This window comes from Aricia agestis, chromosome 3 (assembly GCF_905147365.1).
Source record: "Aricia agestis chromosome 3, ilAriAges1.1, whole genome shotgun sequence".
NCBI classification, from domain to species: Eukaryota; Metazoa; Arthropoda; class Insecta; order Lepidoptera; family Lycaenidae; genus Aricia; species Aricia agestis.
In genome coordinates, this window is record NC_056408.1 from 7,088,344 (window position 1) to 7,115,961 (window position 27,618).

The window sequence follows — 27,618 nt, forward strand, 5'->3', positions numbered from 1 at the left end:
ATATTACAGTAGCATATTCTCGATTATCCATGGCATTTATGATCTGGTTCGTTAGATTGTAACAAGCTTGTAGCGTTGATTTATTTTTTTGAAAACCGAACTGTTCGTTTTTTATGATATCATATTTTTTTATAAAGCTAGTGATCCTTCTATGCATAGCTTTTTCAAATATTTTTGAAAATATAGGAACAAGCGTAATAGGTCTATAATTATTTAGTTGTTTTTTATCACCCTTTTTGTGTAGAGGCTTGATAACTGACAATTTTAATTTATCTGGAAAAGTTCCTTCACAAAATGATTGATTTATTAGATATGTTAGGATTGGGGCCAACACGTGTTTACACTTTTTTATTATTTTTGTGGATATCTCATCATGACCAACAGCATTTGTATTTTTTAGAGAGTCAATTATCTGAAGAGTTTCTTTACATGTACACGGATATAAGAAAATACTTTTATTATTATGATTAGGCATGTCAAATTTTCGGTTATTAATAGAATTAGAATTTATGTCCAGATTTGATGTATCAATAAAATAATTATTAAAAGCATTTGCTATTTCTTGCGGAGTATCTATTATATTCTTGTTAATATTAATTTCTTTAATAAATGTTTTGTCATTGCACTGATTAGAACACTTTTTGATAATGTTCCATGAGGCTTTACATTTATTTTTCGAATTTTCAATATACTTGCTGTGGTAATTTTTTTCGGCGTGCCTAAAACATGTTCTTAGTATTTTTGAATATTTTTTATATCTATTTTTTGCTTTTCCAGATTTACTCTTATAATATGTTACTTGTAACTTTCGTTTCGTTTTGCTGCTAATTTTAAGGCCTTTGGTAATCCAATTAGGCACGGTTTTCTTATTAATAGATGTTTTAAAGCGAATGACAGGAAAGCAAAGTAAGTATAATAATAAAAAGAGGTCATAAAAGTTATTAAAAGCGTCATTGTAATTATTTTTATTCAGACATTCCGAAAATGTGAGGCTAGCTAAATATTTTTTAAATTTTTCAATATTCATGTTACTATAGTCCCGTTTAAATGTGTAATGAATTTCAGTTATAGAGCGTTTTTTTATATCTATCGGGAATGATATTTGTTGTGCCGTATTGTGGTCTGAAAGACCTAAATGCAATAGTTCAGCTGTTACATCTGGTAAGTTGCTTATGATATTATCGATACAGGTTAAATGTCTAGTAGGGTCACTAAAGTGTATAGTCATATTATAATTTTTAGATATATCACGTAAGAAATTTGCTTCTTTATCATGTTTTAATAAATTTATATTTAAGTCCCCAGCTATTATAATACGTTTGTGTTTATTTTTGGTTAGCTTATGAAGTAGCAGATCTAATTTTTGGAAGAATACAATACTGTTTGAATTTGGAGTTCTATATAAACAAAGTACAACAATATTAAGTCCTAATATTTCAATTCCACAACACTCAAACACATGATCGATAGACATATCTAAATGAAGATTGTTATATTCAAATGACCAGCCTTTACTAACAAGTATACATACACCTCCCCTTTTTTGTTTATTTTCTCTACTATAATGTGCTGCTAATTTGAAATTATTTAGATGCAAGTTACATTCAGATCCCTTTTTAATAAAAGTTTCACTTAAACAAACAATATCAGGTTGTTTATTAGAATCATGGAGTTGTGCAAGAGCAGTCTCCAGTAAACATCTTTTGCTGTGAAAACTAGCTATATTTTGGTGTAACAATTTAATTTGTTGTTTTTGATTTGTCTCGAAAAAAACTTGTAGTAGTCTTGAAGTAGTCTGTAATTTTTTTCTGTAATTTATTGTCAGGGTTTGTAGTAATTTTATTATTTATTATATTTAAGTTTTTATCTGAAATGTTATTTTTGTAAGTATGAGAGTTCCTACTATTTAAATGTATATTTTTACGGAATTTTGAAAAGTTTAATTTTATTTTATTTTGCATGCTGTATATTGTTCTTTTTGGCTTAAAATGTAAGAAATTAGACTCATAATACTTATTATCAATAGAAGAACTAATTAATTTACATATGTTCAAATTATTAATTTTATATAAGTTAGACAGATTTATAAATTCGCAATTCTTAAAACTATTACATATCATCTGAATCATATTATTCAATTTCCATTCATTAAGATGTATGTTACGGATAACACTAAGAATAAATATTGGAACATTCAATTTCAAAGTTTTAAGGAAACAACATAGCTCTGACATAATTTTCATTGGATTACGATCATGTTCACCTATACATAACACTAATTTATCGTTACTTGTAATGTTATATAAATTTACAGTCTTTATAATTTCTTCCGTAGACGCTCCAATTTTCAAAAACGATACAATTTCAAGCTTTTCATAATTATTGTTCTGTCTTGTTTTCCTCAGCGTATTAGCTAAACCCCTGCATTGACGTCCTCCAAATATGTAAATAGTATTTTTAGACTTTACTTGTTGCAATGGAGAGTTTGAATATGTCTCTGTCTGGACCTCTTTATGATTACATTCTTTTGTTTTAACGCTGATCTTGAAAGGTGTTATTATTTTATTAGTAGGCTCTCTTGACAATTTTTCCGCTGCTTTATTCTTTTTAGAAGACCGAATACTGCTATTTCTACTTGGTTTTGAAGAGCACGGACTAGCACATAGTAATTTTAGTGACTCTACTTGTTGGTTTAAGTGTATTATTTCTTTCTTGAGGCTGTTATTCTCAATAATAATATTATCTAATTCGTTCTGTGTGCTCTCTAATAAAGACGTTAGATTTTTTACTTTCTTTTGCATACTTGTCATGTTCTCAGGTTCTAACGTAGACAGATCAAAACTTTTGTGTAATAGCTCAGAGTTAGATGAACAACTTGACAAACTGAGGTACTCATTATTGTTCTGATTAAGTGATTCAAATGATTTAGAATGGAATAATTTTTTTGGTCTGATCGTCACATAATTCGGACTATCCATTTTACTAATATTGAAGTTCTGTTTTAGTTGACGATTGTAATCTTGTTATAGCGCCCTCTGTTGGCTGATAGGAGTACTAATATTATGTTTTATGTCGAATACTAAACAGAAGTGTGAATACAGTATATATCTTCCTTTCCTTTTTACGACATATTATGCATCAATTCGTTTTAGTAGTGTTTTGTTTGAAAAAGTTTCACTTGCCGGATAGCTGGGATCGAACCTGGTTTCATACGTTAAAATAAACTACTGGAGCATTACGCCAACCAGTGTGTTACGTAGACGTGCTACTTTTACAGTCTGTTTCTGCTTAATTTATTTGTTAACAATAATTTAGTCTTTAGGGTAGAATTTAATTAGGATAGTTCTTTGTTCTTTTTACTTTTATTAAAAAATGTTTGTAATTCACTTTTGGCACTGGAATGTTAATATTTTCATTGAAGACACTTTTTTAGGCACTGACACAAATTTGGTTCTAATAATTAATTATTGTTTTTGTTATTTTGTCAAGTTTATTTTGGTTGGTGTTCATTAAGTAAAAAACACAGATGCACTTAATTTTTCACAAAGATAACGTTTCCACTTATGTATTGTCACTAGATATGTTGTTTTTTAATGCACTTGTTGTTAAAAAGTTTTTATTTATATTTTTTAGCATTTTTTTTCGCGGAGCTGACGTGAATCGTGTCAACTAGAGACATCTATATCCGTCAAATATATCCGTATATACGTCAAACCCAGCCGACAGATCACAGTTAACAATGAATTGACATGTTCCGACCAAATCACGTTGGTCTGTCATCTGCCTAGGAATCAATTTCCTCGATGGTACATACAAAATTTCATTAAAATTGGTTGAGCCGTTTTGAAGGAGTTGGCGCACAAACACAGCTGCGACACGTGAATTTTATATATAAGCTGATAATATGCTAATTTACTTACTGACATAATATTGTTTTTTTTTTTTTAATATAAGTTATTGTTCGTTCACCTTTGTAAATGCACTGTAAGGACGCTCGATTTAAGATAATAATTCGTATCATAACCCCTAAAGATCAAGCACCAATTAAAATAATAAAACCCGCGATTCCATGTCATCCAAAATTCAATTATTCAAGTCAGATAGCGAACTTTTGGCACCGTTCCCTTGATTTCCATTAAAATTATAATTATAATTTTAACTAAAGTATTAGTGATGGCATCTGTAATAATTACGTCACGTAACGGAGTGGACTTTGCTTATGATAACTCTGCATACTAAACGCTATACATGTATTCTTTAAAATGTATAATATTATTATATTGATACTAATTTAAAAACGCTAGAAAGTACTTTAAGCAAAAAAAAATTATTTTTAATAACCTAATTATACCCTTAGAAAACTTCATCGTGAAATATAATTTCACCGAAAATAAATTATTATCATTGCCAAGTTACACAAAGCACTGGACAAAATTTTCGATAAAATAGTCTAAGTAAAAGTTTCATCAACATAATAATATATGCAGAACACTCGGTGGCCGAGCGATATTTTTTCTGTTTTGAGAATGCTTGTGAGTGTTTATGATTTAAGCAAACTTTAGTTGCAGCAATCACGTTTTGAAATCACTTAAATTTTGAGTCTGGGTATCGATTATAACTATTTTCATTCAGTTATGGTACGTTTTTTCACAAGTTGCTTATTTTTGTTTTCGTGCTTAAAAGAGACTAATGAAATGTTTTTTCTGCTTGCAAATTTGGTCATTTAGCATTATCCTGGCGGTAATCGATTAACAATACGAGACATCGTTGAATGATGATAAACAAATGAAAAGTATAATAAGTGAGTTGTAACTTCACTGTACTTACAGTCGTCTTATGAAACATCTACTTGCTTGCTTCGCCAACAAGTTTATTTTTCATAAAATATTCCTTTGACGTTACAGTATAAGCGGATAAAAAGTTTTCTCAGAATTCCGCGTACACGGATGTCACGTATCCCTGTTAAGGGGGCGACTAACCCTAAAATGTCGATTTTATAATTCATTTTTATGAGCCCTTGAGAGCTTGAAAATAAGCCCTGAATTGTTTCATTTTCTTAAATTAGATACTACATTATATTTCCGAGAATTCGATCTGAGCAAAAACACGATATCTTAAAATTTTCTCGATAGAAAAAAATCACAAAGATGCATCTAATTTTCACGATTTTTTCATTTATTGCCATAACCGTGCATTGAACTAAGTTAATATTTTAGCACAATGTATAAAATTCAATCATTGAGAGATCGACCTAGCGGATTTTTAAAATGTTGTATATTTATCGAGTTATTGAGAAAAAACTAATGTGGCGATGAATCCGCGTCGTCCTTTTTCACCTGGCATATGAAAGACGGGCGTGAGAGTGAAGAGAGAAGGACGATGTTTGATTTTTGGGGTTAGTCGCCCTCTTAAAATAACTAAATGACAGGCACCGGAAATGTGACATGAAAAGTATTGAATAAAACTTGGAATCGATTGAAAACTGCCAACTAGCAACATAGGGGAACGGCAAAATATTTCCATCCTTTCAAACATTGCGCATCAAAATATCACAGCCATCAGTATGATTTGCAGCAGTGTTGTCTCCCGGGCGACGTCATATGCGATAATTTAAAAAATCCGCCCGACAGCTGACAGCGAGCTGCCATCGCAGTCCTTCTACTCTTGAGGATTTAGTATTTCCAGGATAAGTCTGGAAGGTAATCGTTTTTCGAAACAGCATGCCTTCTCTTTCGTATATAATGATAAATAAGAGAGAGAACGCATATTAATGCGTTCTCTCTCTTATTAATAATTATTATTTTAATATTATACCTATTAAGGTATAATATTAAAATAATAATTAATTAATCTATAAACAACTTTAACCATTACTAGTGTAAAATAGATTGTAGGTGAGTATGAACATTTAGGACAACATCTAGCTTCTCGTACAAGTTTAATTAATTCAAGCCCTTACAAAGAGATTTTTTCTACATAGAGTCATCCACAGAAGCCCTTCAAGGCTTGGTTTATAAGGTGCCTTTCTCGACTCTCACTTAACTACATCTAGTTAAAAAAACTGGCCTAAGGGATGAAAATAAATCTTTTTCACTTTCAATTAACTTTTTACTAACGAAATTGGAAGTAAACTTCGGTCGCCCTTAAACATTTAAAACCTAAACTCGACGGCTCAATAAAAGCGATTGCGTCCCTTTAGTAAACAAAAGTGCCAGTCATTAGTCGGCAGACGGACCGTTCCCAATTATTGGGCCCTGCGAAGGGCTCCACTGGAAAAACGGCCCTACCTAATGACGTTGTCAGTGGGCCCATCAATCTATTGAGACCTTAAGACCTAATTCCACTTTTTACTCAAAATTGGCGACTCATTTTCGTATTGACCCTTGTTAAACGGCCTTTGGGTGTATGAGTGACGTTTCATTTAAATGAAAAATTTACGGTGTCTGCGTCATAAACTAATTCGGCGCAACAAAGTTTAAAGGATTTTATCCCCGAATAATCAAAACTAAGGAAGAGTAACTGTGTCAAAAAATTTGTTCTGATTCTACAAAATGTGTGTGACCCGAATACATGCATACTTTATGCAAAAAGAGGACCGAATACATGCAAGAATTTTGTGTAATTATAGAAGTGACAGTTATTGTCAACGGCTTTATTTTGTCTAATCTATAACGCCTCCGAGGTCTAGTGGTATAGAGCGCGGCTTTTGACTCGGAAGTCGTGGGTTCGATTCCCGCGTTGGAAACATGTTATTTCCAAGTTTGGTTAGGACAATGCAGGCTGATCACCTGATTGTCTGACAAGTAAGATGATCCATACGTCGGATGGGCATGTAAAAAGTTGGTCCTGCGCCTGATCTCCCGCCAGTCGTGTCGATCGTCCGTCCCACTGGGTTATGAGAGTAAAGGAATAGAGAGTGCTCTTGTGTATTGCGCACACACTTGGGCACTATAAAATTACTCCTGCGTAGCTGGCCTAGTTTCAATGAAACCGGCCACCGTCACCGAAACCGGTGTGGGAGCTAATATTATTTGAATGTAGTGTTTCGTAGCTATTGCCATATTATTTTAGTGTGCGAAAAGAACCTTGAGAGCCAAATTCAAAACGATTGAAGTATGTGAGTTACGTTTCCTTAGTTTTTATTATTCGTAGATTTTTATAATAATTTATCCCATAATGTTGTAATATACAATACGCATTTAGTCTGTTACAATAAAAATGCAATTTTTGCATCAAAATCGTGCCTTTTCTATCTGAAAGTCATGTAAAGAAAATCGTTGTGTAATATTTTCAATAATATGTCAATTTAAATATCCAATACATTTTCACCGTAACATGTAATATTGGAAACATGTATCGTGTTCAATCAAACTGAGTTCTCCACAAAATTAATGCGTTGTCAAATTTCTGGTAATTAATTTCGAATTACAGGTACCGTTATATAATCAAGATAAAATCGCTGGTGTATTGATTTTCCTTTAGCCTTCCTCACCTAGTAATAGTTTGTTTTATTAGTTTTTATTTAATCACCGAAAGATAAAAGGTTAATTTCTCAAATAGTAATTAGATTTCTTGCTGTATTTTCAAGTCGAAAAAATAATTTCAAGCTCAAAACTACCTAACGTCAAACGTGAACTCTTGCACTCAACTCGTTTCTTAGAAAATTTCCAGCGAAGCATTCCCACATAAAAGTATGGGGAAAGTAAATTTAAATGAAGACACTTGCAGCGTCTACTCTTTAACTAACAACTCCAAATGAGAATTATTTTTCATTACGGCCCGATGCGCACTGCCAACGGAATTAAAATCAATTACTTCCTTTTGCGTTACAAACTTCCCGAGAACTCTGTGCTGATTTCCTTAAGAGTCGTTCAGCATTTACTCAATTGTTACTTTATAAATAAGTTTGAATTAGCCACTTAACTCATTAGCCTGTACGTCACTAATTGCTATTACGCTAAACGTTAAGTACATTCATTTAAGACGTATTATTTTACTTTGAGCTACAATGACTGTAGTGTATTGATAAACAAAGATGGACGCCTACTGTAGTGGGGGGTGCTTGGAGTGGTCGCTCGTCTTCGGTCTGATGATCACCTCTTGACCAGCCGTCGCGTCACCAGAGTAGTACAGTGTTCAGTGATACAGTAATCTGTGTTTAATTCACTCGCCCAGCCATTGTACACACTGTACAATGACTATTCTTCAAAATGTGAAATAGCTTATATACGATAATTTATTTATTTATTTCGATTCACCAACAGAATATCATCTCACACATTCAATAAAATACAAACAATAGTAACTTATAGGTTAAATGACTTCCAATGACAGGTGAAATACAGCATATAATGGCGACAGAGAAATTAGTACTAGTATTAGCACAGAATATATATTAGTAGTATATTAGTATAATATGTAGCTACATAAGCAAACTCCTGAGCTTGCTCATTGATTATTTTATAAATATACCCGTATTATTTATAAAATAATCAATGAAAATATTACAAATAAAGAGTAGAGTTTTCATAGAAATTAAGTAATTTTTTATTTGAACTCACATTTTTATTTGTACACCACAAAAAGCAACAAAACTTAACTCAATTACTAACCTAATTATGTATTTATATTCCCCTTGTATTATCAAGAAACGAAAAGTTAACAAGCTCACTTTACCCAAAAATTTAATAAGGCGACCTTTTCAAATAGTATTCCCGGCTCGGTTATGATATTGTTAAAGAACCTTCGACACTAAAAAATACGTGACTGTTTTATACGATCCTATCTGCCGGTAGAAAATTGACTTGCCGCAATATAAGGAGATTCCGATAGGCTTACTTCCGAGCTCTATACAAAAGATTACTTGAGTTATTCCATCAATGCTACGTTATTGAGTATCGGTGACAGTGCTTTACTTAATAATACCGCTGGAAATACCTTTTTATCATATAAACGAATGTTCAACTTATATTGCTTGATTCTGATGTACACTGAACTTTCTGACTTGAAGACTATTCAATTGAAGAACAATTATTAGTATTACCTATTTTTGTCATGGAAGACTCTACATTGCTTCTGTGCGTTGCATTGCGTTGCGTTATTGCAACGAAAAAACGCATCTGCGTTGCATAAATGCTGCGACACGACAACGCGATTAAAAGAAATTAAGAAGCCACTCAAATATCACCGCACCAATAGCTGCGCGACCACAACAGTATCGACCAATTAGCGCGCTTCATCTTTCCGTGCGCTCGGTTTCGTCTTCGTCAATCTTCTAAAAATATATTGTATAACGACGCAACCAAATTTCAGCAAGATCGGTTGAGCGGTTTGGGCGTGAAAAGCTAACAAACAAACGGACTTTCACATGCATAAAATAAGTAGAATTACGTCGTAGCGTTGCCACAGAATCTGAGTAAGAATATTTAAGAAGACTGAGAAGTAAAAGTACTTGAAAGTATAGGCAGCCGACAAAAGTTTTTTGATGTAGAACAAAGTCTAATCCTCTTTGCATTCCAGTGAGATAAGTGCCAGAAGTGAGTTTGGTAGTGCATAATGATCATGATGATGTATAAAAGTGGTATAAATAGTGGTTGAGGAAAATGTATCGACGGAAGTGTTTTTGAATTTGATTCGTAGTCAGTTCGGGTCTGGTGTATTGAGGAAAAAGAATATATATCTTATTTGAGGATTATCGACTATTGTTATTCGATCGATTATTGTTTTTTTTATTTTCTCCGATTACCGGTATCATTGAACGTTAAGGACCGATTACGATGTACATATTTTATGATAATATTCTATAACTACTTAATTATAATGGGGCCTTAAATAAATTTAAATTTATAAAATTATATAAGAATAAATATTTTTCTTATCCATACTTCCATACTAATATTATAAATGCGAAAGTGTGTCTATCTGTCTGTTACCTCTTCACGCCTAAACTGCTGAACCGATTTAGCTGAATTTTGGAATGAAGATACTTTGAGTCGAGGGAAAGGTCAAACGATACTTTTTATACCGGAAAAATGTACGGTCCCCGCGCGATAAACGAATCTTGGCGCAACAGAGTTGCGGACGTCATCTTAGTGCTTTTATATTTAGAACAGCAAAATATTACGCAAATAAGTTTCGCTTAACGCAATAAAACGACATAAAAGTTTCATGGCTCGAAATATAATATGCACCTGAATACCTTTGCAGAAGCAATAACATGCCCGTTGCCACCTTTAAGGGACGTCATATCGAAGTGTAAGGCTGGTTTCACAGTAAAAAATACCGCTAGGAGCTCTGCTACTTACTTTGTTTTTGTTGTTGTTTGTATTTAAGAGCCCATATGACCCTAACTTGACTACATACTTTAACCTAGATCTCAAAATCTGTAAGGTCTAGAAAACTGATTTTTTGACACAAGTAACTTCAGTTCATAAAGATTAAATGCTCAAGACGAAAACACGATTACTCAAAAAATGCTCGATAGTTTCTTTTTTACAAAAAACCTTGTTTTAGACACATTTTTGCTTGGATCTTCGAAGTTTGCTGTCTTTTCTTTAATATTTTTTAATATCTAAAAAGGTATTGATAAAACCTAAATTTACTCAAAACACTTTTTTCATAATCATTATAGTTCGTCTTTTATTCAAGTAAAACTAACTCGGCGATGATTCCGCGCCGTCCTTTTTCACCTGGCATATGAAAGACGGGCGTGAGTGTGAAGAGAGAAGGACGATGTTTGATTTTTAGAGTCAGGTGAGCTCTTAAGCAAAAATGTAAATTAATGATAATAATTAATGAATAAGTATAATCTTCACTGTACGGCGAAATGCGAATACGCTATTTTCGTATCGGTAGCCTTATAGACGAACGTACTGAATTTTATCAACACAGATACAAATGAATTGAAACGGAGTTTAGACCCTATAGAGTCCTTTGCCTAAGTACTCTGGACTCAGAAATTGAATGCTAATAATCTCCGTTAGCACACAATATATAACAAGGTAATAATAACTTGTTTTTTAAGTATTGCTTTATACTATATTTATTGATTGATTGGGTATATTTACTATTTATGGTATTATAATTTATTGTTATTAATTTTATCGTTATAATTGTGGATAGTTATGAAATTATTATTTTAGCACCAAAATTATACTATTTTATGTACACTACTATCGCATTAGGTAAATGATAGTTGAAGTGTGTGATTAAATAAATAAATAAGACGAACCCAAAAAACGGGGTAAGGAACTAAGGAAGGGGTAATAGACATCCTTAAAGATACTTATCAAAGTAGAGAACTGAAAGGCTTGCTTAGCAGCTATAATCTAAGGATAGAAATAAAAAAACCTACGAGACTTGCTAGTAACACATGCATAGATAATATGTTTCATAATATACCACGTAGTGAATCTAAAATCATTGATACCGCTTTGTCTGATCATACTGCGCAAGTATTAAAATGTCCATGTAAAAAAACAAGTTTATTAAAATATTGGTACAAAGAAATTCGCGACTTTAATATACAAAATAAAATAAAGTTCAAAGAGTGCCTCAAATCGCTTAAATTTACTGAAGTCTACAATGAGAATGATCCAAATACTGCATTAAATAATTTTCATGACTTGTTTAAACTGTTTTATGAATTGTGTTTTCCTATTATTATCAGAATAAAAATCTATGATAAAGTTCGACCAAAATGGGTTACCAGAGGCATTAAAATATGCAGTAAAAGAAAGAGAGAACTCCTATGGAAATATCGAAAAAATCCTAATGAAATTAATAAAAAAATGTTTCAAGAATATTATAAAAGATACAGGTTAGTCATAAAAAATACACAACGAGCACAAAACAATTACTATATACAACAATCTAAAATAAAATCAAAGGCTGTTTGAAAGATAATAAATAATAATAAAACGCAGTTTATTAACGAAAATATTAATGAAATAGATGATGATGGATTTATCATAAAAGACCCAAAAATTATTGCTGATCGTTTTAACGACTACTTTGTTAAAGTAGGAAAACCCGAAAATGGTTATAATAATAAAATAAATAATAATATAACACACAGTTTAAATTCATGTTTTATGTCGTACACTACACCTGAAGAAGTAATTAAGATTATCCTCGCGCTCAACAATACAAATAATGTGGGCATAGACGGTATAAAAACAGAAATATTAAAAGAAACAGCACCTATTATAGGACCGGTATTAACGTATTTAATTAATTTAAGTATTGAAAACGGCATCTTCCCTGACAGACTAAAACAATCTGTAATTACTCCAATATATAAAAAAGGCTTAAGGAGCGATAAACGATCATACAGACCAGTGGCTTTAATACCTACAATATCAAAAATATATGAGAAAGTCATATACACTAGGCTTTACAAGTTCATGGAAAAAAACCAAATTTTAATATCTGAGCAATATCGATTTAGAAAAAGTAAAAATATTAATGACGCTATTTATAATTTTGTTAATAAGGTATACAGCAGCCTGGATAGTCGAAATTGTGCTACAGCAATGTTTATGGATATGTCGAAAGCATTTGATCGAGTAGATCACAAACGCCTCCTACAAAAACTGCACATGTACGGAATCAGGGGTATCGCGCTTAAACTAATAAAATCATATTTATCTAACAGAAAACAACTAACCCAAATAAAGAGATTCTGTCCTTCAAATAGATGTGAACAGCAATATCTATCTGAGGCTCAGAAAACAGAATATGGAGTCCCACAAGGGAGCATCTTAGGACCTCTCTTCTTTATTATATATATTAATGACCTCGTCAAATGCAAAGGTAAGAACATTATGACATTATTTGCTGATGATAGCACAATTTTATTTATAGAAAAATTCATAAATGATATAGAATCAAATATTAAATTAACTATGGACAAAATTATCGAATGGCTAGAAACTAATAACTTAAAATTAAATTTTGATAAAACTAAACTAATGAATTTTAAACGTGTAACATCTAATACAGAAACTAAATTTGAAATTAACTACAATGGACATATTTTTAATTAAATTGACACAACAAAGTTTTTAGGAGTAGTAATTGACAACAAATTAACATGGAAACCACATATAGAATATGTAAGTAAAAAAATTAATCAAAGTGCATACGCTCTATACAAACTAAGACCTATAACAAATTTATCAACACTGTTAACAGCATACCATGGATATGTCTCATCTATTATTAGATACGGCATAATGTTCTGGGGCAATTCCACTCATTGGCTAACGGTATTTAGGGCCCAAAAGAAATGCATCAGGGCTATTTGCAATATTGGTAAGAGGGATTCGTGTAAACCGAAGTTTATTAATTTAGGTATACTAACATTACCATCAATGTACATTTATGAATGTGCTTTGTATGTTAGGAAAAATCTAGAGAAATACGAAACATGTTCCTCGGCTAGACATAAAGATAAACTGCTAGCAATACAAGCTAAATCGGAATTAAAAAGTAAAAGTATAGTCTGTATGGCACCCAAAATTTATAATAAACTACCTACAAATATAAAAAATATTGAGGAATTAAAACACTTTAAAAATAAATTAAAGAACTATTTAATAAGTAAATGTTATTACACCTTAAAAGAATACTTAAACGAAAAGGAGACATAATCGGTATAAATAAATATAAATTTTATATTTTGTTAGTCTAGCTAAAACTCAAAAATGGCTGAAAGATTCGGCAGGTTTTGGATTTGAAGTGTTCGTGGAGGTTCACGGAAGGTTTTATATTAGGATGGAAGCGATACAAAGTTCATCGGGTTAGCTGATATAAGTGAAATGGGCCATTAATGTATTGATCATTATTATTGTTACTAACACCAGTGCATATACTTATAAAAAAACAAATAATTGTTAGACTAATTCTGATAAAATATTAAATGACTTATTATTATTATTGCACGCCTTAACGGCTAATTGTAGATAAGTACCAGGACATCTTTGTAATACCTTATGTTACCTACAATTGCAAAAATAAATGATTTGAATTTGAACTCGTAATATTGTCACTATGGACCCACCCTAACATGATATCGAAGGCGTAAAGTGGGGGATGCACATTTTGCGGTTATAGACGTACGGGCAGGTGGCGCCCTCTATTATCAACATCGCCTGTTATCGCCCCGCTGTCACTTTTACAGATTTACTGCCGCATTTTACCCAACTGCCTAGTACATTTCATATACTATTATATGAAATTGTGTAATTTATTTTCGTGATATAGAATTTTATTGGAACTATTTATATAAATGGGACAAGGGAAAGTAATTTTAGATGGCTTCACCTAAAAAGGGACGAGTTAGGCATCTTTGGTTATCGTTAAATCAATCGATATAATATCTATGGACGCTTCACACCACGTCAGTCTGGCCCTGTGGTAAGTACCTGAAGGACTTGTGTTACAGGTACCAGACAACGGAAATATATTTAATACTTTTATACTATACATATATTTAAGATTTTTATTATATGATACACACATTCATGACCCAGGAACTTTGAAAACTTTTTGTTCCGTCGGCGGGACTCGAACCCGCGACCCGCGGCTTGAGCTACCAACGCGCTCACCACTGAGCCACAGAGGTCGTCAAAATCAATCAATCGATATTTACAAGTACTATCACACTAGACTAGAACCATAACATTTAATTAAATTACATTAAAAGTACTTACTTTTAGTGAGTGTGTACTTACACTACTACCATTAATTACTTACTGGCTTTTGTAACCATGTTTGATGTAGTAGGTTGTGGAACCTAGTAGCTTAAAAAGGCAAAATTGAATGCATCGACCCCTAAACTTAGTCTGATCACAATGATTTATTTATCCGTTCTACACTTTTTACGTGAGGATTGTTTAATAATTGTATTGTACTAATATTAATAGCATTAGTCATTACACTACGAAATATATCTACACGTATTTTTGCACTGATGTGAATAAGGAAAACTAAATCTTATATCTTTAAACGAGCAATTCTTGTATATGTATATAAATTATAATTGGAATCTCGGAATCGGCTCCAACGATTTTCATGAAATTTGGTACTTATATAGAGAGTTTCGGGGGCGATAAATCGATCTAGCTAGGAATCATTTTTAGAAAATATCATTTTATTCGTGTTTTATCGAAAGTAGCTAGTAAATATCGAGTAAATAGCTAGTAAAAATTAAACAATAAATAAAGTAAACAACCATGATTATAAAAATCAGATTGCCTAAGCTCAGGACTAAGCAATGGGTCGTTAGATAGTTTAATTAGTCCAATCTACGTCTAGTGCAGAACTATTTGACTCCATAATGGCTTGAAGAGGTTTGTATCTCTTTGTAATGTAACTAGTTGTAAGGAAAGTGCCTAACTAGTTAGACTCTACAATTAAATCGGTATAATATTATGTATTGACAGACAAGTCAGATTATAATAAATAATTAATATACAAAATTAAAATTATAAAATGTTCTCTATACAATGGGTATAATATGCCTAAAATTTAACTGAACATAGAAAGCTGAATAAACATAAATCAACTTTATTAAATACTCGCACTTTTAGTGTTTTAGTTATAGAGAAAACAAAACATATAAATCGTGAAAATTTTATGTTTACTGCATTTTTACTGCCTTGTCACATAAATATTACGTTTATACAATTGCTTTACTGTATTTAAAGCATATTTCAATTCATTATTACCGTTAAACATAATATTTTATGATATTATTGTTAATTATTATTTATAATGTTAAAAGCGTTAATTATTATTTATAATGTTAAAGCTCAGGCGGCCTAATCTATATCTATACTAATATTATAAATGCGAAAGTATCTCTGTCTGTCTGTCTATCTCGCTTTCACGCCAAAACTACCGAACTGATTGTAATGAAATTATTTCGAAAGTATTTCTATAAGAGGTGGTATCATCTTATGCTCAAGTTTCGATTTTTTTCGATTTAATTCTTTATTACGTAATTAATTAACTCAGTACTTTATCTATGCAGTGACGTAATTAAAATATAAAGTTTAATTAAGTTAAAAAAAATTAAATATTATGTGCACACTGCACAGCTGTTTTGATTTAAGGGGTACCCCGTACCAGGTTTTTTTTTTTGTAAAAGCTTTTGACACCAATTTTGTTGACATCACGCGCTCTAAACTGAAGTCCACGCAGACGAAGTCGCGGGCAACAGCTAGTACGGTATATATTATAATAAGTTACGTACCGTTGACCAATTCTGTACAAAACATATTAGCGTAGTTGCAAGCTTGTGTGTGCGTAAACGTGTAAAAAGGCTTCGTTTATAACAAAAACTGTAAGCTGTCTTGGTTCTCAATTTAATATTAGAGTTTTATAGTTCTCCGGTGCTCACTAGTAATTAATATCTTCTTTTTATCTATTTGTAACCAACTTCCAAAAAGAAAGAGATTCTATATTTGTTCCTATTTTTTGAGTGTTCAACGTTGACCTACTCTACCTTTTTTGTTTTAATTTTCAGGCGTTTATTCATCGCGTACTAAACCTTTTAAGGTGACGCCGCGTTTAAGTAAAAATACTGTGTTGTATATGTTTTAGATTGCTTGTTTTCTATAGATATTATATGATAGGTCGGCCCGGCCTCTCATAGAAAATAAGTTATGGAACAGCAAGAAATGGAAAGGGCGTAAGCGACAAAATGGTTTTTGTCGCGTAATTTAAAAACCATAAGTATATTTCGTATATTTATGGTTGTGCTATGGGCAAATTAAAGTGTATGCTTGAACCAATCTATGTGCACATTTTGGAAGCTTAAATCACTCTCCTCTGTTGGCAAAATTGAAATCCTTTTTTTTTACAGAGGTCTTTTTGATTGATTTTTCTGTGTTATAAAAGTTGACCAATCGTGTTATATGCTATGGGTAATTCAAAGACGAAGACATGATGAATACTGACAATGAACTTTAATTTCTTAGCTTTAGTCATTGCTGAGAAAAATCGATATCGCTACAGCCAAATTATCAAGGCGTCGCCTTAAGTGTTTCAGAGAAAAGTGTTTTGTGAGACCTGCGACGACAAATAGAATATTCTGCGTATATCGTGTTATTAAATTTTTTTCCTTGGCTGCTTATAACAATCGTCTTGTTCAATTACATGCCGAAATTGGCGCGAAACTTTGAAGCCTTACAGCGGATTTGTCTTATAAAATCTCAACCTCCTTTATTTTTCACTCATACCCTTTTTATTTCGCATTCAATTTAGCATTTTGTATTTACTACAAAGTAATAAAGGTTATATATTGTACAACCTTTATTTCTTTGTAGTCAAAATAAATCATTAAGGGCCGGTTTCACCACTTCCTGATAAGGTGCCGGATAGGCTTATTTGACAGATTCTCCATACTCTATCTGTCAAGTTAAGTGGCGGATAGCCTTATCAGGAAGTGGTGAAACAGGCCCTTAATCAATTTTACGACTATCTGACATAATATGTTATAGAGCGTTGATAACGCTATATTTTGTTGCTAACTATAATTTTAGGTCATATACTTCAATTTCAGTTACAAAAGCAAAAGTTAAATTCCTACACAAACGAAGTATTTCTGGCCATTTGCTTTCAGAAAAATTTATTCATAGACAGATGGTGAACCTACATTATTTGGTCGTATTATGTCAAGTCAATGTGATCTACCATAACCAGTTCAAATGATTAAAGTACGCCATTTGTCTATGATTCCGTTTCTCTTTCATACAAAAACAAATACTAGAAGAACATAAAACGTTACCTTAACCATAAACATTAAAGACTAACTAAACATATTATATCATATAAAATAGGGGGTCACAGGCTTCGAAGCATTTGTTGGGCTGTCACGACATTTCTCCCCACCGTACCACGTAATTCTATTGCGGCGTACTAGCGGAAGGCTTATCTACGTCTAGTGTCCGTTTCCTTTTCCTTTATTGTACTACTAGCCTTTCTTGATATTTTTCTAGAATGCGTACACAGTTTTTAATATTAAAAATAATGATTTTTTTTTAATATTAAAAACTGTGTGTTATTACTTTATGTAATTTTGTTTCAATTAATGAAAAGGACTACGATAAGATTTTATTGTATGATCCACGCTGGAGAGGCAACTGTACTTCCCTGAGGATTTCGTTTCTGTACCCTGTGATTCCCCTCTATGAGTGGTAAAAAATGTCCACAAATATTGAGCACAATTTAGTCAGGAAACCTCCAACAAAGTTATTACAATATTTATCAGGGCTAGCGAAGCGAGCCCTAACATGTACCACAACCTGAGCACTTTAGTGGTACGCTTTACGGATTAACTATCACGCCTATTGATTTGTGCTTCAACATAGTAATTTTTACTTATATGTAGATGTGTTATCATCGGTGAGTCAAGGTCAGGTTACTATTAAAATATAAAAAACAACCTTAAAGATTATTACCACGCAGAAAAACGACGTGAGCCCTCAGAAAGCTCAGCTTTTAGCTAGCTTGATAGTCTTGACTTATTATTTCAGAAACGACCACCATACGAGACGCCATTTTTAGGGTTCCATATCCAAAGGGTAAAAACGGGACCCTATTACCTAAGACTTCGATGTCTGTCTGTCCGTCTGTCTGTCTCCGTCCTGTATCTTAAGAACAGCTATAGCTAGACTTCTGAAATTTACAGAGATAGTGTATAGCAATAGCTGCTGTAACAACAAATACTTACTAAAAATTAAACTAATTAAATATTAAAGGGGGTCTCTCATACAAAAAACTTGTTTTTTTTTTGCTATTTTTTGCTTGATGTCAATAATAGCAATAGGTAGGCACTTGAAATATTCACAAAATACTCAATTGTATTTATACTTTAATAATTAATAATAAATTTCAAATCAAATAAATAATTAAGGGGGGCTCCCATACAAAAAACCACATTTTTCACCTATTTTTGCTCTATAATGGTACGGAACCCTTCGTGCGACCAACCAACTCGCACTTGGCCCATTATTTTTCTTCTTTGCACTCGAGTTGTGATTGGTTAGCGGTAGATGGACGCGAATATTTGAAGTTAGAAATTTAGAGACGTTTCTCTAAATTTCTAACTTCAAATATTCGCGAATATCTATATAATATATAAAACTGAAAGGACTGACATGGTGATCTATCAACGCACAGCCCAAACCACTGGACGGATCGGGCTGAAATTTTGCATGCAGGTAGATGTTATGACGAAGGCATCCGCTAAGAAAGGATTTTGATAAATTCTAACCCCAAGGGGTTAAAATAGGGAATGAAAGTTTGTATATAATAATACTTCTTAACGCGAGCGAAGCCGCGAGCAAAAGCTCGTCTAAAAATATAAGTAAAAAAAAATATTATGTAGATGAGATGAGCCAATATATTATTATTTTTACGTTACGTTTAAAAAATATACCACTTTTTTAGCTTAAAACTTAGGTTTCGATGTAAAAAAATTAAAGTAAGAAATTTAAAAAAACCCCGGCCAAACAACTTTAAAAAGTAATGAAATAATGCTTTTTAAACGTGCGTTCGTTATAGTAATAATATATTAATAAGAATAATTCCTATCAACAGGATCTTAATATTATATCCCAATGAATACCATCTAGATCCAAAAGGACATTCCTAGGAATGTCCTTTTGGATGAGGCCATCAATATGAGTCCAAACATGAAACCTCCACTTTGGGCTCCTATAGAATCCAGGTGATGCTGCGGCAGCAGCATTCAAAAATTTACTGTTTATCTACGTCTTACTAGTTGTCGCAATTAAAATGAGCCCAAACACGAAACCATTGCTCTAAGTTGGTGAGGAGTTGGGTATCCTATTGATTACCAGGTGATGCTGCAGAACCAGGTCAACTTTCCATTAATGTGTAAATATTGATAAATGTCACGAACTAGAATGCAAAATATAAAGCCCACCAAACGACTACAAGTTGCTAATCGGCCCTTCACCAACCAGATGAACCGCGAGTTTTCAGCACAGAGCAGGCTGATGATGATTAATTATAGCTAAGAACACTCTCGATTAAGTCAGCTTTCAAACAAAAAAAAAACTAGATCAAAATCGGTCCACCCGTTTGGATACTACGATGCCACAGACAGACAAACAGACACGTCAAACTTACAACACCCCTCTTTTTTGTCGGCGGTTAAAAAGGCTTAATCACTCAAGCTAGATACTGATTACTGATGTAATGTATTGAGTCAATACTCAATACACCTTAATATCTAGACCTAGGTTATTGATAGATTGATAATATGGTTGATCGAATCCAGTAATAGTAACCAAGATTAATTTCAACAAAATTTGCACGGTCAATACACTTATTCAACGCCGTACCCAAATCCCATATTAGAAATATTCGCATACATTATGGATACGGTTTATAAAAATCTCCTCAGAAAGCAATCTGTGTTTGACATATCTCGTAGTTTTGATCAGTGAGGCGAAGCTATAAGGCCGCTCTAGCCCCTCGGTGCCTTATTTACTTTCTCTATAAAACGGTTTTACCTCACATTCACGATCCAAGCGATATTTGTTTACTTTTATAATATTTTTATTTGAAAAATATTAAGTATTTAGTTTCTACTGCTGAAGTAAATATTTGTTTGCTGAGTTGAGTTCAGTTGTTTATTATTGAACGATTTAATCTTTGTTGTAGAATAGAACAGTGGAATTTTTGGAAATACTACATTTTGAAACTACACTGATGGCAAAAGTTTCAAAAATTGCACTATGCCTTTCATACTAATAATATAAATACGAAACTGTCCGTGAAACTGTCTGCATGTTTATCTGTTTGTCATGTATTTCTGTCTATTTAATAATAATAATAATATCTATGGGCGCTTCACACCACGTCAATCTGGCCCCGTGCTAAGTACCTGAAGGACTTGTGTTACAGGTAAAAGGGTAGAAAATAATTTTAATCCTAAACAATTAAGGATAATATTATTGAGGGCAACAACTAGTTAGCAATAATATCCATCATTTGAGAGTCGATATAATACGGATATCGAGTTAACCAGTTTTGTGCGAGACTGTAGTAAAACCGCAGGCTGGCGACGCGCCAGGTGTGCATCACTGTACCTCATTGAGACAAGCGCCCGATACGGCGATAATGCGATGATAATGATGACAATTTAATATGCATCACTGTACGTGAGTGTACATTATACTAATAGGTTTTGCGGACGCTTATGTCAACGTGTGAACCCCAATTCTTCATTATGAGCTTGCGTTACATGCTGGATTTGCATGAGTTCAAAATAAATAATCCTGTTACAGCATACGAGTAATACATATTAAGGCTGCCGCACTACTCGCGACTTAATGTGAACGCAGCCTAAAGCGCTCAAGTCAAACACTAGTAGATAGTTCTGTCTCTTTTGGCACTATCCAAAAGTTCTATCGTATTTGTTTGCGTCGCGTTTATTTAGGTGTGAAATTATTCACACCCAAATGAACACGACGCAAACAAATACGATAGAGCCAGTGTCTGAATGCTGCACCGCTAACACTACACCGTTTTACCCCTCAAGGTGTCTCTTGGTGTGAAACATACAGATCCTTAAATTAATACAAGTGTAGTGAATTAAATTTTCAGGAACTGCGTTTCATCTCGTTCCGGTGTATAAGGCTGACAACACACGTTTTCCGTAGTCGATTTCATAACGCGGAATTTCGATCAGAAATTTCGAAGACCAGTGCAAACGTTCGTTTTTTTCCACGCGCGAAGGGCTTACACTTGAAACATACGTGCAAAATTCTTTCCGTTCGGAAAAAAGCGAAAGTGTGCGCCAGTTATTGTATTTTCTACTGATTCCATGCATTCGGATTTCCGAAAAACTTGCGTAAGTATGCGACAAGCCTAAGACCCTATCTTGAAGAGTTAGTATGCGTTTATTCAATTAATATTGATGCATCTTACAACAATTAAATGATAACGTATCTCCGTTTAGTTAATACACAGTAAATAATTCCGGGGCTGCGGCTGGCCGTGATTCATTAATCATTCCCGTCTGATTTCACTCCCCGGGTTCTGCCAATAAATATGACGTACTACGCTACATTTGATTTTCGCGACTGTACAAAAAACCTTACAAAAGTATTGTGCGTAACTGTACATAATGTAAAATGGTGGCTGTTTTTATAGAAGTTATAACGTCATTGTAATTTTAAAAGTCTTTAAATTTGAATTTTTTAAATAGACCCCTTTTTCTATGGTAAATTAATTAATTTTCCCTGCATGCCTGAAAATTTCTGCTTTTAAAAGTCATTATTGGAATGTTTCTAAAATACATAACAATCTATATTGGCAGTGGCAAAATATTTTCATGATTTGTTTCTTTAATTTTATACAAAAGAAACACATAAAAAGCTTTTACATTACTTTTATCGAGTAGTAGAATTACGACAAGTATTATAATACCCTGTTTAGGAGTGTAAAATATTTTTTCTTATCTCTCCCTCCCAAACCTACCCATTGAGTTAAATGTGGCCATATATAATAAAAGGAACATTCGGTAATATAAAATATTCGCGTTCGGGTCGCAGATACTATACCATGTATTCCTTATTTTTCTGTCTCAATGAAGAATGGGACTGGGGTTTCAGCAATAAAAAAGTTAAATAAGATGTAATTTACGTTACAGGAACAAAGATATATATTCCCAAAAAAATGCTGAAATAAGTGCGTATTTTAAGGTGCGCAATTTTTTAAAGCTTTCTAACATTAATTTTATTAATAAATCTAAGAATAATGACTATAATATATATATATATAAAACTCAAAGGTGACTGACTGATTGACATAGTGATCTATCAACGCACAGCCCAAACCACTAGACGGATCGGGCTGAAATTTGGCATGCAGGTAGATGTTAAAACGTAGGCATCCGCTAAGAAAGGATTTTGATAAATTCCAACCCCAAGGGGTTCAAATAGGGGATGAAAGATTGTATATAATAATACTTCTTAACGCGAGCGAAGCCGCGAGCAAAAGCTCGTTATTATTATAAAGCGAACTCTATAACATAAGAGATACGGCCCTCTAAGTATGTCGTCATGATGGAATAACTATGATTGTCACGCTAATCGCACATACTACGGTATGCACATTGCGCAATCCACATCAATCATGAGCAATTATAGACAAATATCCCTTGACAGGCTCTTAATGGAAAAATAAAATATTATGTATATCGTTGGCCAACGTGGAGACTTATCAGACAGACAAAAAACTGACCTGAATATCTTAATCAAAGCAAACTTAGCTTATTAAAGCTAAGCTCATTTTCGTAGGCCCTATTTAACTAATAAAAATACTTCAACCAACATAGAACCCTAATAAACGAAGCTAATTTGCGTATACATGGTCTTATATATTTGTTTTAATTTAATTGAATATTGTATACGATGGTTCCAGAGTGGAAGTCGCTGGGAGCTGTGTCAAAGTTTATACTAACTAGTACAGCTCCCAACGCTATTTACTGAGTGATGTTTTGATTGTGTTTTCCATATACCTATGTAAAACTCATGTTACAAAACATATTTAATTTAAATTATTATTATATTGACTGTGCTGTCTAAGCCGTACTTAAAGAGGTCGTTAAATATTAATTCTTTCGTCGGTCATGTACCAGTAATTTTCTGGTCCTCAGCTTAACTGCAAACACGGTAGGATAATGAAGATCCCGGCCACCCATCACTTTTTGGAGCGAAACGTTTTTGCTAAAGAGGGATTAGTACCCTCTTGGAGCTCGATCTTCCTAAGATGCTTTATCATTCGGGCTTCCGCCTAACATGAGGTTAACTTGTAATCTTAACTTTATTTGGTCGTTGTAGCCCCTAATACCTTAAATGAAGCGGTTTAAGCGACCTTTTTGTTGAGATTCATTTTATAGTGAGGATTTCGGATTTTAATTAATTTCGTTTTGAAGTTTCAAACAATGTTAGTTTGAGATTTCATTAGCAATTAATAAGAGGTGTTATTCAAGCTAAAGTTATATCTATATATTAATACGTGAGAGAAAAACTTTGTATCCCTTTTTACGAAAAATGGGGAAACGTAGGTTTTTTTTTTATCAAATAAGGGGGCAAACGAGCAAACGGGTCACCTGATGGAAAGCAACTTCCGTCGCCCATGGACACTCGCAGCATCAGAAGAGCTGCAGGTGCGTTGCCGGCCTTTGAAGAGGGAATAGGGTAATAAGGGAGGGTAGGGATGGGTAGGAAAGGGAATAGGGTAGGGGATTGGGCATCCGGTTAACTCACTCACTCGGCGAAACACAGCGCAAGCGCTGTTTCACGCCGGTTTTCTGTGAGAACGTGGTATTTCTCCGGTCGAGCCGGCCCATTCGTGCCGAAGCATGGCTCTCCCACGTATATATAAATGCATGAAATTTCGCACAGTTATAGTTTATATGGTGAATGAGTGCATCGAGCTAATATTATTTTAAAATTATGCTTTTATCATATATATCTTTAACAAATAAAACTTTACACACACTACGACACTACTACTAGGAAAAATGACAGATTTTTGAGTGACAAGCCTATACATACGAATTATACTCTTTTATTTATGGTTGAAGTCTGTTGACAACAAGTTGACAAATTGAAAATGGATTATTGTTTTTTTTATTATTGAATTTTAGATACTATTAGACAATGCTTAAACGGCCAGTCTGAGATCAGCTGAGTCCCAGATACAAGAATTGAAAAAAACTATGATTAAGTCAATATTTTTACAAAATATACGTAGTAGTCCTAATGTCGTTGCAGGTAAGGTCGAATTTCGACCATTGGGCGATCTCTAGTTTAATTAAATGTTTCTGAATTGGAGTATAATAGCTAAATAATTATAGCACAATAGTAGCTCTTTGGGGTGTAGAAAAATTTGCTAATTTTTGTAGCTTATTATCACAATATTGTCTAGGTTGAATTTGAATGAACATTGACGGGTATTTGTAAAAAAACTTTGCTCGGCACGTTTAGTATTTAAATATGTTTGACATAATGCTTTTATTTTAATTATTATTAGGATAATCATTATTATTTATATTAATTACTAGCTGTTGCCCGCGACTTCGTCCGCGTCAGCAAAATGTGATAACAAAGAAAATGAAAAAGAGAAAAAAAATCTCGTCCCGGGTACCGTCCGTCCCGTCCCGTCAAAATCGCTCCAGCCATTTCAGAGATTAGCCGGAACAAACAGACAGACAGACAGACATATAGACAAAAATTGTAAAAAATGTTGTTTTGGTGTCTGTACCCTATATACATTCATATGCATTTAGTAAAAAACGGTTCTTTCAATATTACAAACAGACACTCCAATCTTATTTATATGTACGTATATATGTATAGATTTATCTCTTTACTAGCCTATAACTTGCATCCGTATTTTTTAAAGTTAACCCTGGGCTAAGTATAATATTGTTATCTCCCTATTTATTATTTTTTGTTCGAGAAAAGGCAGTTATTTTAACACCTTTAACTCGCATTTTAACCAACATATTTTAACAAATTTTGATATGATCATTTTAATTTGTTATATTTTCCATACATTTTCATAATTACATTAGGACGTAGCATTAGGATCTACGGTAGATTTGATATTTGAATCAACTCTACCATGAACCCAGAGGATATTTAATTTAATTCTATCACACCGGATTATTTTCGGTTTCTACACTGCTAAAAAAATATTTCGACTGTTGTGTTACTGTTACAATTTAAGTCCCAAACTTATATTATAGGTATTAATAAGTTATAATGTATTTAATTAATATTAAGTAATGCAACGTACTTTTGGAAGAGTTTTCTTTTAAGATGAAAAACCATTGTTCAAATACAAACCATAACCTCGAAAAAACCAAATCCCAAAATCCAAAACAAAATTATACATTGTGCATTATATACAACCTAAAAGGCTCCTGGACCTTACCATAAAAATAACCTCCATAAAAAGCCTACATAAATTAGTTCTGTAGTATTGACGTGTACATCAGAAATCAATCTACATTGATTTACAACCTAGGTTTTATGGATTTCCCTCGATTTCACCCCGGATTTAAGAGTGGAATGCATTTACGAGTATTTGTTTGATTGGCTCTATGGCCCTGAGGCAGTAGTCGGTACCGTGAAACGGAACGCATTTTTCAAACGATCCTATGACTATTTGTGCTGAAAGACTGGTTATATACGTGTATAAAAACTGCCCCTTTGCAAATGCTTATTTACGTTTATCCGCTAATAACGCCTAACATAATTAGATGTTTGGAAGACCTTAAATTATTTTAGTTATAAAAATAAATAATATTTTAGTCAGTTTTTATAAGGCTCATAATATAATTTGTACAAAAAGCGTAATGATACCTTAAATAGTCGATATTATAAATCAATTCAACGAAAACTAAATCAACAAGTTTAATAATGTATTAACTCATAAAATTAATATTCTAAGGTGCAGAAAATCGTATTTATCTACATCGATGACAGTGAGTAATCTAAAATTGTGATAGAATATTCTGATTATGAAATCTATCAGTTTCAATGAGCAATCATTTGATTACCTCCAGCTGACTGGTCAGGCTAATCACGTTAGATAGCAAATGTTATTGCGATCCGAAACAATGCTACAAATCTACACAACACTTACTCAAAGGTACTAATTAAATTATTCTCCTGCAAGAATTCGTTAGAGAGATTTTACAAGCTTTTGTAAACTGCGCGTTTTTCTTTATTTAAACCTTTTTTTCCGCTTAAAAGTGACTTGATATTATCATCATCACTATGTTATACTAGTTTTATGATTAAGGCTACAAAGATATGACGAATCTCTATTCAAAAATGTATTCATTCTAACTGTAAAACTCATAGATCGATTCTGATTATATTTACACATATAAAATACATACATACAATACACATGTAGGATCGTGGGAATCCTGGATTAGGTAAAAGTACATGGTTGTTGTTTTTAAGTTTTTAAGATTTAGGTTTACTAGCCATTGTCCATTGTTGCTGTATTCTTTGAAGTAGCCGTAAGATGTAAACAGGGCCATAAATAATATAAAGTAAGAAATTAGTTAAAATATTAAGCCCTTTTTATTATTGGTGTTTTTAAAATAGATGCCGACGATTTATGATCTTGTTTTTGAGTTGAGATAATAGTTATTTAATATTTAGAATATTATAAAGGCGAGCCGACGTTTTATGAGACTATTGTGCATTATTAAAAATTGTTTTGTTTACCATTTGTTATTGTTTTGACGGCGTGAGAAATAAGAATCGATGAGTATAAGTCCAAGTATAAATAAGATGTTTTTAGTTGTATAGAGTGAGTCCCAAAGTAGAGTTCAAGACGTAAGGTTGTAGTCCCAATCTATCCGTAGAGAAGTACGCTTAGTCTTAATTGAGAGTTGTTAAAGTACGTGGTTAAGACGGAGGCAAGGTGTGCCTATTGTAACTTGTACTTGTAGTAAGTTAATGTGAGTTTAATACACTGGTGATCGATCCAACTGCGTTTCCTTACCCAACATCACACTAGGTATCAACCACCACCTACACCGAT

At 32.9% G+C, this 27,618-nt stretch overlaps 1 long non-coding RNA gene across 1 annotated transcript; it reads left to right on the forward strand.

Annotated features, from left to right (window-relative positions):
* The first annotated feature begins 4,627 nt into the window (after positions 1-4,627).
* LOC121725515 lies at positions 4,628-27,618 on the forward strand. Its single transcript, XR_006035395.1, has 3 exons — positions 4,628-4,637; positions 14,433-14,439; positions 27,465-27,618. It is a non-coding gene; the product is annotated as an uncharacterized LOC121725515 (long non-coding RNA).